Source organism: Barbatula barbatula (assembly GCF_947034865.1).
Source record: "Barbatula barbatula genome assembly, chromosome: 2".
Taxonomy (NCBI): Eukaryota; Metazoa; Chordata; class Actinopteri; order Cypriniformes; family Nemacheilidae; genus Barbatula; species Barbatula barbatula.
The window spans coordinates 28,511,059-28,521,210 of record NC_136767.1 but is presented as its reverse complement, the minus strand read 5'-3'; the positions used below and the strand labels follow the sequence as shown (position 1 = coordinate 28,521,210).

Below are 10,152 nucleotides of genomic sequence, written 5' to 3'. Positions count from 1 at the left end.
ATACACCGTATCCCCTTGGTATGGCCGTATTGTAATCATTCCGTAAAATATTGACTTCGTCAACACCGAATAGCCTGAAAGGTTTGTACTGTTTTGATCTATTTTAAAGTGTCTTGATAAGCCTTTGAGGCCCGTTTCTCAAATATCGTGGGACATGCGATTTCTTTAAAGGTATCGCACGGATGTTTTATTTGGATGAAAGGACCGGTGTTTTCGTCGATGCTCCTCCTGAGCGCACGGTGGCGCTGTGTCCGACGCGCATGCGCTCCGGGATCATGACTGTCTCTGTCCAGCACTTCAGCACCGCGGGCGGAGGAACAGCTCCCGAACAAAACCACATCAAACCACCGCAAAACCGCTTCACCTCCAGTTCGACCACATCCACGAGAACAACCGGTAAGAATACGAAATGTTCCCCTTCAAATATACGCCGTGTTATGGATGAAATGACGCTATCGCGACGTCTGCGGTGATGATGCGCGACTGCGTTTAAAGCTCCTAATGCGATTATACGCAGTGGAGAAACCCTGTTTCTATTGTCCTTTACACCAGTTGTGTTGAGTGTCGTGTTTGTGAATGATTCATACAGTCATGTGTGTTTTAAATCGAGAGCTCAGGTCGGGATTGTAAAAGGGTAGATTAGTGTGTGTTTGTGTGTTGATATAAAGCTCGTGGGGAATATTGAAGACAGATCTGCTGCAGGTGTGTGTGTGTGTGTGTTTGTGTGTTTTATATATAAAGCTCAGATCGGGATGGCATTATACGAAAGCACACATCTCTTGTAGGTGTGTGTGTGTGTGTGTGTGTGTGTGTTTTATATAAAAACCCGAGATCTGCTGTAAATGTGTGTGTGTGTGTGTGTGTTTTAAGCAGATGGTCGTGGATGGATCGATCATGGCTAATTTCAAACTCTTTTTCTTTGCTAAATTGCTTGTTTAGTTTAATTCTTATAATCATATTTACATATTCGTATTCTTAATGTTTAAAAAAAAAATATTCGGGCAAGAAATGACCATTTTTATTTATTAAAATGATATTCGAATGAAGCGTATTGATGATTAACTGCAGTATAACATTACTACCTTATGTATACGTTTCAATCTCTTATGGATTTTCTATGTTGCCTTTGTATTGATTAAAATTGTACATAATAAGAAAATATATTTCCATCATTGATACTGAAAGTGTTTTTGTCGTTGCAAGATGGAGAGATTAGATTTATCTGAGGTTTGGGTTTAATATCTTCGAGGGTCTCTGCTTCATTCACTATATGAGCTGTACACCCACAGTACTCAGGGGTCACTAGATCTTGGTTGCTCGCAAAGCAACAATCGCTCCCACATAAAGGAGGACAGTTAGTTATCTGCGGCTGGTTGTCAGTATATCCCAGAGAGACATTTTCATCTGTCATTATTTGTCTAATTTCAGAATTTTATCAAGGTCAGAATCACTTTGAGCGAATGTTGGTGCGTTTGTGCATTCATATGTTTTCAATGTTTGTCTATAATATTTAGAATATCATCTTGTGTTTCATAGTAAGGTCACATGCATGAACGTGTTGTGTAGAGTTTTCTAAGTGGCTGTGAATGTCTCAGTTTGAAGCCAGATTATTGTGTTTGAAAGGTGCATATCTGAGGCCTGTTTGCTTCTAAACCATTTATTATTGTATAGTAACTTCAAGGACTTAAAGTAAACATGTGTACCTCTTTGTAAGAGCATTGCGTTACCAACGCAAGGTTGTGGGTTCGATCCAAGGGGATTGCAGATACCTATGTAAAATGTATAGGATAATGCAAGGTAAGTCGCTTTGAATAAAAGCGTCAGCCAAATGCCTAAATGTAAATGTGAATGTTGAAATAGTCAATTATTGTACATGTGAAAGACTGAAAGCATAAGATAAGACACATGAAAACTGAGGTTATCACATAAAGGAATCATTTTTAAACTTTTCCTAAATACATTTAGAAATATTTATGTTGTATTGCTTAAAATTGAATAGAAATAGAAATAGTTTTCTTTGCAGTATTTGAGGTCTGAAAATACACAAAGTATCTTTTCTGTTGTTTTCACCTGTTTCTCCAGTTTCATTTTTTGAAAATAAATACAAATCAAATAATATTTTTATGTACTATGAATTGCTGAGCCAACTAATGAAGTTCCTCTGGTGTAGGGGAGAGAGTCCGGATGTTTGTCCTGATCTTAGTCTTATTCTCACTCCATTTTCTTCTGTTCTCTGTGCTTCTATCTGATCTAATCTGTCCTTTCTGCTGTCCTCATTTTCCCATCCCTCATTCCCCTGTCGGACACACACAACCTCAAGGCCGCTTAACGCTTTAACTGCGTATTTGAGTGTGAAAAAAATGTAGAGTTCCACACGACCTGGCCCTCGGACAGAAAAATCTAAGGGTCTATAACACTGGATATACACACGTTTCTTTCTCTGGCATCAATAAAGACTTCTCTTGACTTGCTGATATTTCTTTTGTTCTTTAAATGTAAATCTAACACAGATTTTTCTTCATTTTTCTGTTTATGAAGGTTAAAGGATTTGGATGAGTTTTCTTGATGTGTATGACCCGCAGTTTGATCATCATGCTCTGTGTTTTTGGATCTACACCAGTGCGTTAGTCAGTGCCAAAGTGTGTGGTGTCTCTAATGCAAGTCAAAGCTTCCTTTCAAGCTGCATGAAGAAAATGGTGCGCGTGCCTGCGTGTGTGAGACTGTGTGTAGTTAAGCTCAATGGGTGTTGATTCTCACAGTGCAATGCTCATTGTCAGTGTTAATTGTGTGTTATATTCACACCTAAGAAAGGCATTTTTCAGAATGTTCACTACTTTCCTGTTTCTGGGGAACACGAGATCTGCTTCCAAATTGGCATATTATCCAAGTAATTAGTATGCCCCAAATTGTAGTATTTTGACATGAACATCCTTAAAGCAACACTTGAGAACTTTTGCTCACGGGTTCCCCCATGTGGTTGATGAGCGCAATTGTCTGTTACCAGTGTTATAAATAAATTGCTGTATAAGCTTTACCTTGGGCAGCGCAATACATGCGAGTTAGCTGATGGAACCGGATGGAGAAAGGTTGTTTGGAAACCATGCCGTTCTCTTCCGCAGGCAGGGGGTGGGCGGGGCTGTGTGAACACCCTGTGTGTACATTCTTCAAAATATCTTCTTTTGTGTTCTGCGGAAGAAATAAAGTCATACATGTTTGTAAATGATGACGGAATTTTCATTTTGAAGGTGAACTACTCCTTTCACTTAGTGATGTTTCCCTGAATTATTAAATTATGTAATATAGTTAAAATGACATAAGTCAACTTGATGCTTGAGTCCTAGTTGAGAATTCAGCTTGTTTTGTGTCTCATTCCAAAGATAGATTCAGTCATGTGTTTTGTTTGAGGCGGCTCTGTGTTGGCTGTGGTGTGGAAGTAGGGAGCAGATAAAAGGGCATAATTGATGAAGAAGATCAAAGATGCAATGGGGGCATGAAGATGGATGAAGTCTGTTTGAAACTGTGTTGCTCATACATTTATCTGCTTGGACAGCAGAGGACGTCTGCGTGTGCGTGTCCTTTTCAGTGTGTAGTGTGTGTTTGAAACATCTCAAGGGATGTGCCCTTTCTCGTGTTGTTTTTTTGTCTGTCGGCTGACAGCAGAGGGGTTTCGATGACCCCGTCCAGAGCATCAGCCACAGTAACATGAGATCCAAATTGACTTTTTGTTTCCAAATATATATTGGTCTCAATGTCTGAGTAGTGATAGTAGTAGTAGTCTGTGCACATCTGCATCCTCTAAATAATAGAGACGTGTTTGTGTCTCCCGAGAGGGCGTGCACACACAGATCAGGTGACTCACTCATGTTTCCAGGTACAATAGAAGCGGCAGTAGCACTCGGACATCACTACAGCCATATGCCGTACATCATCTAAATCATATAGATGACAATAGACAGCATTGGTTTCAGTTGACCACACTCCGGGTTGCTTCTTTGAGGGTGTGTTCACATATGGCACATTTGGTTCAATTAAAACGAACTCTGGTGCGATTGCTCTGTTAGAGTGGTTTATTTGTGTGAGTGTGAACGCTGCCAAACCCTGGCGCAAGTCACATTGCGACTTTATACGTTCGATATCTTCATGTTAGCTGTTAAAATACCAGTGTGACTGCTAAGCTGGACTAAAATGTATTTTATACAAAAATAACCAAGAGAACCTTATAGGTTCTTTTCGACATTTACGACAGTATCCAAGATAACAGCTTATTTTGAATACTTATAAACGCGTTTCAACAATATCAAGACATTTCCCTGCACACTGTCACTCACTGGGATATTCAAGCATCACACACTACCACACATCTACCAAATTCAGTTCAATCAGATTCTTTCATAATTCACACACAAACACGCCGGATTCACAAAACTGTTCTTAAAGAGAAAATATAAGAACCTTCTTAAAATAAATTATAGAAAGTTCTTAGAAATATTCTCAAGTGCAATTCTCAAATATTTTCAAACAAAAGGGCCGTCTTTGATTGTAGTGTATGATAATACTATAAGAGTAATTTCTCCATTTGTTAAACTTTATTAACAAGCACCTTGTGACTCACGTTCTTATGTAAGCGTGTAATGTGTAACAGTAAACGGCATTAACGAGTATGCTATTATTAGTATACTTCTTTAGCATATATATTATGACATCATCATATTTGTGTGTATGTAAACATTTTGCAATGTATTTAAAAGCACTGTGTATTATGTAATAATGAAGGCTAAATATCGGTAAAGTAAGGCAGTTAGAGCTGATCAACATTTATATGATAAAATATTAATAATTTGCAAGGAAACATCACCAAATAAATGGAAAAACCTCTTACATTTTAAGATATAAATTGAATATCTTTATTGTCATTGCACAAGCACAACGAAATTGGAAAGAAGCAAACCCCCAAGGCAAAAGAAAAAATATACATGTAAAAATACTAATAATTCACAATTACATTCACACTTCCACAAATTCTCCTCTCATTGCCCAACATGGAGGACAACCGTCAGAGCCCTGCCCTGCAAGGACCTTAAATCCAGGGCCTAGCCCGGCCCTGGCCTGAGATGCTCAAGTCCGAGCCCGGCCCAGCCTGGCCCGGCCCGGCCCTGCCCGACAAACTAATCAGAATTCTCGGCCAAAGACCTCTTACAGCCAACTCTTGAGTTGACAACATTTGATCAATTTAGTCTATGAAATCGTGACTTGGCTTGCCTGCAATAAAATCAGCTAAGGTTTATCCAAGAAGTCGCTAGATTTGTCTCTATGACATTCTTCTCAACGAAAGCTTGTGAAAGTGACTAAATCAAGAGACAGGCTTTCTAAGTTAGAAACACTGTTTTGTGTGCGCACCTCCATGTGCGCGGGGCAGAGAAGCGTGCTGCAAAATGACTATAGCGAAAAACGCTGTTATGTGAAATTTTCTTCCCCTTAATGACAATTGGATAATGCGGCCCTGAGAATACAACTCCAGTACCAAGATAAAAGTATTCACTTTAAATTCCAGAAAGAAAATGAATATAGTCGTCATTTTACAGTATGTCAATGAAACCCGAGTAGTGATTAGATAACACTGTGTCTTTTGCCATAAGTTACATTAAACGCAGTGGAGCCTTAAAGAACTTTCAAGGTCAAACGCCGCTGCCCTTTTTGTTGTTGCATCAGGATCAGTACATCTGAAGTGTTTGATGGTTCATAAAGCCGCTGTGCCGGATGCTGTTTGGAGACCGAGAGACTCACAGCAACATGAATTTAAGTGTTTTAACATATACACTATTATTCTTTCACTTGCACGTTGGCCGTTTGGCAAACATTGAAGCTAAAGTGTGCTTGTTTCGTGTTAAAATATTTTCTCTTATCACTGCTCATTATACACACACTATGTACATCAAAACCATCATTTTGGGGATTTGTGCATTTCTGTTTGGTGGTGAAATGAAACACTTCACCTTTCCTGCTGGCCCCTGGTCGCTGTTGAGGACGGTCTGATGAATATACAGACAGGTAGAGAGAGCAAGAGATGTAGATGCCAGAGGTCCAGAGAAGACCGTGTGACCTTTATCAGGCCGTGAGGACTTTCGGTGAGATGTGCCTGAGGCTGGTGAATAACACACACTCTCTCGTGCATGCTGAATGATGTGTGTCATAATACACTCATGAGTCACGACCGCACGCATGTTGAATTTTTGCTTCCTCGTGCGTGTTGTGTGCAGCAAGCTTTATGTGATGGACGTTTTTTTGTCACAGATTGAATGTTAGAGAGCAATCCATACACGAAGAAAATATGTGTTCAGTGTTAGGGATGGACAGGGAAGTTTATATCTTAATACATTTTGATGAAAGGTATTTGCAAACAGACAAGCAGTTTGCATTGTTTTACCACAAAATATAACAAATTCGGTGAGAGCAATGAAGTTGAAGTACATTTGAATTGATATAACTTTAACGATTTAGTTTGATCTAAAACAGAAATACTTTTTTGGAAAAAAGCTGCAGACTGCAGAATCTGTGAATGGTATAGAATAACTTTATTTAACCCAGAATGTCAGTTCGACTGAAATGTTGAATTTAGTATCTCAGGTACAGTGTTACTAGGGGTGTTAATCACAGGACAGTTCATCATCGTACGATACAATATTGTCTCTGAAGTATTTCAACAAGCAGTTACATTGTTAATAACTCACAAATGCATCCAAAATCAATTAAATGAATGTTTAATTAAACTCTTTGAAAATTGCAGACTCTCTGTCCCAAATGGGACCTTTACAACTATAAACTACAGCGTTTCCACCAGGATTTTGTAGAACGATGGCGCTGGATGACATATTCGTGACTTCATCGCATAGTTTTGTGTGATGGAACTTCAGACCCATATTGCTTCGACTTTCTAAACATTCCTTATTTTAATACAGCATATTGCCCAAAAACATTCATTTTATATTTATACATCAAACAGTCAGTAACAGTGTCACAAAAGCTTTAAAGGGTTAGTTCACCCAAAAATGAAAACTCAAGTTTCAAACCTGTATACATTTCTTTGTTTGGTTGAACTAGGGCTTGGCGATAAATCGATTTTATCGATTTACCGATTTGATCGAACGTGTAGTTTACATCAATTTGTTTGAATGAAAATTGGGTTTAACATCTGCCGAAGCTCTCCTCTGGGCTCCCGTAGTTCCGAATCAGGGCATGATTTTCGGTGCGGGATTGCTAATAATTTTAAGTATTTTCCGAAACTCTAGCATTAATGATGCGAGAAATTACTGTATTTGATCATTTCAAATCTTATTTTGAAATAAATCCTCAAACGTGAACAAATGACGCTTTAAACTATGAGGGGCCGTAAAGGCCAAAATTCATTCTAGCACACTCACACTCCCAAATTCTCCTTTCGCGTACATACATTCTTACTCTCACATTCACACATAAAATTTTTCTCTTACACACTCACATTCTCCTTTCACACATACATTTTCCTCTCATACACACACATTCTCCTTTTGCATTCACATACGTACAATTTCTACTCTCACACACTCACATTATTCTTTTGCATTAACATACATGCAATTTTTCCATTATCCATTACTTCCTCTGTAAGCAGGAAGTCACTCTAAAATCAGGAAATACATAGGATAAGCTGAGTAAGTCTAGCATAAGATAAAAATGATGCCATCCAAAGTCATCCTGTTGTCTTTTCAACTAATTTAAATTTTTTTGGCAGTAAGAAGCAATGAAAATGACATTAGACATCATTTTAATAATATACTGGAATGTATTGAACAAATGCAAGGAGGAACCGATTCATTCGTTCATGAGAGGCTGTATAGAAAACTTTCTGACCACATTCAAACTCTATCTGGATTTTTTGACTGTCTCAAGATTTGCTGAGGATCCTCAAAATAGAGCAACGGTAAATACATTACAGTCCTTATATGGATTTCTTAATTAAGTGCTGACTGCGTATGAGTCCAGACAAACAACCAGGTCTGAGAACAGTTATGTTGTGTTGCCTCCGCATGTCATTACTGGAGATCAGGGCAGACCGGGATACAGCATTTCAGAAGAGCAAATTTCTCTTTTTGTATCCCTTGGAATGAACTGGACAAAGCATTGCAACATGCTTAGGGGTAAGCTGTCGGACTCTGTACAGGCATAGACAGCGGCTGGGTGTTCAGCCACTGATGTATGCAACAATATCAGATGACAACCTGAACAGAGTTGTTGGTGCAATTCTTCAGTCTACGACAAATAGCGCTGTCAATATGGATATTTCTCTTAAACAAACGCATCGATCCACTTCAGAAGACTTTTGTTAAGACCACAGAGCCGTGTCGAGCAGTTCTCTGTTCGATGGATACACTTTCTGGACCTTCAAAAAGTCTACACACCTTCACTCCAATTCTACCGTTTGGAAGAAAAATTATACGTAGTATTATAACTCCGACTGCATGAGTCTTTAAGTAGAAAACCATTTTCAGTTAGGATGCCCTGAGGTTGAGTAAAACATGGGAAACTTTTGATTTGTTAGTAAGGTATCCTTTAAGTAAACAAAATCCCTTTAAACAGATTTTCAATATTTGACTCATGTATAGACAAGAGCATATTCAACAGAAAAGGTTAACAGAAATGTACTTCCTGTATGTAGTTGTAATACACCACAAAATGAAGATTCCAGTCGCAAGCTTTGTGATTTTACATCATTGCACCGATTGTCATTGCTTTAAGTTTATAGTTGGCGTTGATAAATTGCAATGATTTATGCTTTGTATTAGATGTTGAGACCTTTATCTATGTTTTCCTGTGAGCTGAAAACTCATGTTTTCTATAAATGTAAAAGAATTTAAAGTAAAACTTTATTGAAACTGTTTGAAACCAATTTATTTAAGCATTGGTCTATATAGCTATAACATATTTTAACATCTGGTGTCCTTTGAATAGGACGACAAACTAACAACATAAACATTACTACAACATCAGTGGAAACTGCAAGAGCTAAGAATTGCAAATACTTTTACCCCCCAAAAACAACTTTGGTTGTTTAAAAGTTTAAAACTTGATAAAGGAATAAATAAATGCATGACTTGTTTACAATATCTGGTCGTTTAGAATTTTACAAAAAACTCAATCAGGAATTTCCTAAAACCACAACTCAAAAGGTGTTTTGGTCCATTTATTGTCAATGCAAAAAAGGAGTCTCCAAATCACAACAAAAGCAGACACAAATTTCAAGCTTCAAATCAAAAAGAAAGTTACTAAAATGAAAAGCAATAATTTAAAAATATGAATTCAGTTACGTTAAAGCATCAAAATTGATTGAAAGTGGGAAAGGGCAAACAAAGTGGAACTATTGCCCAATTAAATTCTTCTTTGTAGTCGAGAGCACTGGAAACATACAGTAATGGCTAAAAATACACTTAAGTCTGCAATAGGTCACCTTCACTGAACTTTCAAACTTTTGTTACCAATTTATTACAAACAATAAAAACATGTTTTTGTGTGGGTATTGTTCCATGGTGTTTTGGTTGAAAAAAATATAAGTCAATAACCGTTTTGAAATAAAATGCTGACTTACATTTATTTACTTGTGTGTGAACTTGACAAAGTACTGAAATGGAGACCTGCCCATTATTATTCTATGCCAAAACCATGGGTATTGCCCAGTGCAAAGTCCATGTTTTCTTGAAAGGCGGTGTGGGTGGTGTGAAGTGGTATCTTCAAACAATTGATGCAGGTGTTTGCAATGGGCAATTTAGAGGTGGTTCCATCATGTTCTTGGTGGAGACATTCAATTGAGGGTTTTGGAGAAAATCCAATGGGTGGAACAATATTGGCTCCAGTGGCAAAGTCAAGAATTGTTCCCAGCTTCTTTGTTCCTTCTTGATCTAGAGGAAAAGCAACACATCAGAAATCTGCCTATTAATAACTGCATGCATCACTAATCTTAACTGATACACAATGAAATATACAGTATATATATATAAAGTGCCTTACACATTACATTCAAATTGCAATATATATAAATAAGAAAGATAAATAAATAAAGAATTGTATGTTGTTCACAGAAAAATAAATACTGTAGTTAACCGGAGCACATAAAAACACTGT

The 10,152-nt window shown here is 37.7% G+C and overlaps 1 protein-coding gene across 1 annotated transcript in view; it reads left to right on the top strand.

Moving 5' to 3' along the window:
• Window positions 1-171: 171 nt before the first annotated feature.
• The window catches only part of srrm3 (serine/arginine repetitive matrix 3), a 44,728-nt gene continuing 34,747 nt past the window's right edge, over window positions 172-10,152 (top strand). Inside the window, exon 1 of the mRNA XM_079487675.1 lies at window positions 172-396. The gene's annotated coding sequence lies outside the window, so the exon portion shown is untranslated. The remainder of the gene's footprint in view (window positions 397-10,152) is intronic.